At 52.5% G+C, this 4,230-nt stretch overlaps 1 non-coding gene across 1 annotated transcript; it reads right to left on the bottom strand.

Annotated features, from left to right (window-relative positions):
* Positions 1–3,897: 3,897 nt before the first annotated feature.
* Positions 3,898–3,971, bottom strand: TRNAW-CCA (transfer RNA tryptophan (anticodon CCA)). The gene has a single exon. It is a non-coding gene; the product is annotated as a tRNA-Trp (tRNA).
* Between the last annotated feature and the right edge of the window lie 259 nt (positions 3,972–4,230).

Below are 4,230 nucleotides of genomic sequence, written 5' to 3'. Positions count from 1 at the left end.
GAAGGACTGGTGCTGAAGCTGAAGCTCCAATACTTTGGCCACCTGATGCCAAGAGCCAACTCATTGAAAAAGACCCTGATGCTTGGAAAGGTTGAGGGCAGGAGGAGAATCAGGTGACAGAAGAGGGGACGGTTGGATGGCTTCACTGACTCAACGGATATGAGTTTGAGCAAATTCCGGGAGATGGTGAAGGACAGAGAAGCCTGGCGTGCTGCAGTTCATGGGGTCACAAAGAGTCGGACACGACTGAACGACTTAACAGCAGCAACAACCTCTGACTCCTAACCACACAATAGAAACTGCCAGGTCACTAAGACCAGGCTGAGGGCCATCAGTGACTTTTATAAGCCCTGGGACCTCAGGAAAATTCCTGACCCTCCCTGAGCCTCAGTTTCCCCATCTGGAAAATGGGAAGAGAAGCGTTGGGGAGCCGTTTTGCATCTGGTGTTTGGTTGCTCTGCACCAGGTCCTACACTGCATGCTGCAGCCCCTGGTCACTGCAGGTGGCAGACACACTCAGCCGGGTCCAAGAACCACTGTGCTCCCTCTCACCCCCTACCCCTGCCCTCCCTTCCTCCTGCAGGTCCCGCCAGCCCTTGTTCTGCCACATGACATGACCTCTGGATGTCCGAGACAAAGCCAGAGTGCTCCATCATCAAGTATTCAGTGCTCAAAGGGGCAAGGCTTTCTCTGCCCACCTTCCGGCCCCACTGCAGGAAGCAGCATCATGAATGGAAAAGGCCCCTTTAGGGCCACAGGGTCCTAGGTTCGAATCCCACCTCAGCCAACTCGGGCTGCTTCACATCACCTATCTGAGCCTCAGTTTCTCCATCTGAAAAATGGGGGATAATGATAGAACCTCCTGTTAGTTATTTCAAGGATTAAAGGACATGGTTCTTATACTCAGCCAACTCGGGCTGCTTCACATCACCTATCTGAGCCTCAGTTTCTCCATCTGAAAAATGGGGGATAATGATAGAACCTCCTGTTAGTTATTTCAAGGATTAAAGGACATGGTTCTTATAGAGGGATTGGCTGAGCCTGGCACCTAGGGAGCATCACTGCCAGCCCCACAGGGCCTGGGAGGGGTGGCTGCCACACAAGCTGCTGGCCTGGCCCCCTGCCAAGAGCCATGGCTCCAAAGAAAGGTGATACTCCAGTTGCCACATCCACTTTGCCCATCTCCCAGAGTACCAACAGGTTGAAGCTTGGGCTCCAATGCCACCTACTATGATCTCAGTTGTTAATCATGCCACTGTGCCTTCTGGGGCCTCAGTGTACCCATCTGTGGAATGGGGATTGATGGGTGTAGAAAATCTGAGTGCCATTCACAGGGCTGGCACATCTCAGCAGCAGACAGGGTGACGAACTTGACCTGAATGTGAGAATCTTGGTCAGAGGTGCCCGTTTATGTTCTAGAAGGAGCACGTGAAGGCAGAGGCAGTGCCCAGACCCTCAGAGGGGTTAGGTGCCCACGCCAGGCTGGGCAAGGTGCCTTCTGCATCACAAACACACAGGGACGCCCATGGACACACACGCACACACTGCATGCACCCACACACCCACACACCCACACACCCGCACACCCGCACACCCACACCGCACGTCGGGCCTGTGCTCTACCTCTACAGGCGCATCCTGTTAGGAGCCTGGTTCCTTCCCCCACTACCCCCTCCCCCAAAAGAAAAAAAATTCTGAAAAGCCAGATTAGAACTTCACACACGCATCGCCGGGAAAAATCTATGTCACATTTTCATATCTAGCAAAATAAAATGACACCAGAACACTCTAGCAAACCCCTAGAGGGGGAAGCGTGTCTGCTGAAGATGAGGGGTGGGGGGCGGGAGACACCTTTCCCAAAGCGGGGAGGCCCCAGGGCCAGAAACACAGGAGGGGGCCTCGGGCCTGGTAAGAGGCTGGGGGTGAAATTGATCAGACCATTTTCTCCCGGGGGGTCGGAGCAAGGCTGGGGGTGCCTGGGAAGAGCCTGGGTGTCAGGGGTGGGGCTGAATGGGGGGTAGGGCTGAATGGGGGGTAGGGAGGAGAGAGAGAGGAATAAAATCCAGGGGATGGTGGTGTGAGTGAGGGAGCGGGAGAGAGAGACACTAGGTTATCAGAGAAGTGTGAAGACAATAATACAATCTGACATTTCTGAAACAAGACCCCCCGGTTGCCATGGCAACGTCTCATGTGGGAGCAGCTCCCAGGAGACGGCTCCGAGATGTACTATAAATGATGTTTGATTAGAATTTAAATCATTTAGGCAGAGAGAAGATAGGCCTTTTGTCAGCAAGGGGACCTGGGAGTGGGGAGGGAGGGGGACCGGGGGTGGTGGCGGGGGAGGGGGTGCGGGCTCCGCCAGCCTGGGCATGGGGAGCGGGGATCGGAGGTCAGCCAGGGGGTTGATTACTTTTGCCCTCGGCTTCATTCCCGTTTACAGTAACCTTTCCATGGTGGCCAGAGGGACTTGGAGGGCAGGAGAGGAGAGGCCTGGGGGGACAGGGGGCGTGGGAGGGGTGTGAGTGAGAGTGGAAGAGATGGGGAGAGACAGAGATCATGAAAGAGGGGAGAGAGACGGATGGGGAGAGAAACCGGAAGAGACAGAGAGAGGGACAGACTCACAGACCTGCAGAGGGGCAGAAACGTGAGAGGCAGAAGGGATACAGGCCAAGATACAGACTGAGAGACGTGGGGAGAAGGTACAGAGCCGTAGGAAAGAGATGGGGGGAACAAAGAGGGACAGAGAGACCAAGGAATAGAGAAAAAGAGACACAGAGAGACAGACGGGGTCAAAGCCAAAGCATTGGTTGCTAAAAGAGACAGGAAGAAATACTGAGACACGCAGGCAGAGAGACAAGAGACTAAAGTGAAAAAGATGATTCCTGAATCCACAATCTGGGAATCACTCTCTAGCTTCTATAAATAAAATGCATCTTGAATATAGGGGCCCTGGGATGAGGTCAGCACTTAGAAAAAGCTCCCCTTCCACCTCCCACTCTGGTTTCTCCTGCTGACAGGGAAATTCCCTGGGCCTGGAATTCCTGGACAGGGCATAGGGACCCACAGAAGAGGCACTGCCTATTTCTGGTCTCAGAAAAATAGGTCAGGCTGACCCTCCCCACGAAATCTCAGGCAAATCACTTCTCCGCTCAGACCCTCAGTCTCTTCATCTATAAAATGAGCAGTCTGAGTCAGATCAGCACGTGGACAATGAGTTCGGTCTCATTCAGTTTTGATTTTTAGTTGCATTTGTTGCCAAGGAGACCTCATATAAATATTTGGATTTCTTGGTTCTTTATAAAAAATAGGGAAGTCTAACCACACTGGGCCTGCACTTCTGCGTGGCAGCCACCTGCTAGAGCTCAGTCTCACCGCTTTTAGGCAGAGCATCAGTCTCCAGTTTGCCACAAGCCCCACCACTCCCTTTTGTTTTATACTCAGCCACATTTTACTCATTTCCAGATCTGTAGGAAAGGATAATCCTCTTCTGTTTCTGTCTCCACATTTTACTATTCCTGGATATTTTTTTTTTTTTACTACTGGGAGGTTAGACTCTTGACTAGACGTGGGCACCTAAAGAGTGACTCCCAGAAAAGCTAAGGCTGACAGGCAGAGCTGGCAGCCTGGGAGGCAGGGAGACGTCATCTGATAGTTTCTGAGAGTAGGTGGGTCATTCAACGTTGCCATGCCAGTGAGCTGCACACCTTGAACTGGAACTCCCATTAGGTGAGAGGCCCTTGGGGGCCTGGAGAATTTGCATGTCCTTTTTATTTAAAAAATGTTTATTTTTTTGTGCCAGGTCCTAGCTGTGGCACGTGGGATCTTTGATCTTCGTTGCAGCATGTGGGATCTTTACTTGCAGCATGCAAACTCTTAGTTGCAGCACGTGGGATCTAGTTCCCTGACCAGGGATTGAACCTGGGGCCCCCTGCACTGGAAGCATGGAGTCTTAGCCACTGGACCACCAGGGAAGTCCCCCAGAATATCCTTTTGACTAGAATGGAAGCATAATCAAGATATTGCTTGTGGTACACTTAGCACAGTGCCTGGCCTCGTGGTGACTGCTTGTGGCATATGCCTCTGGGTCCTGGTGTCATGTCGCCTCAGCCCACCTCTAATCAAGTGCAGGTTCTGTGCAAGCAAGCTGAGATGTGTTGACAGCATCCTGTCTTAAGCAGACCTTTGTGTCTTTCCTCCCACCCCAGATCTCGTCTGATGCCATGCGAACCC

The sequence above is a fragment of the Dama dama genome, chromosome 5, assembly GCF_033118175.1.
Source record: "Dama dama isolate Ldn47 chromosome 5, ASM3311817v1, whole genome shotgun sequence".
In the NCBI taxonomy this organism is placed as follows: Eukaryota; Metazoa; Chordata; class Mammalia; order Artiodactyla; family Cervidae; genus Dama; species Dama dama.
The sequence above is the reverse complement of the archived record's forward strand: the minus strand, read 5'-3'. Positions and strand labels throughout refer to the sequence as shown.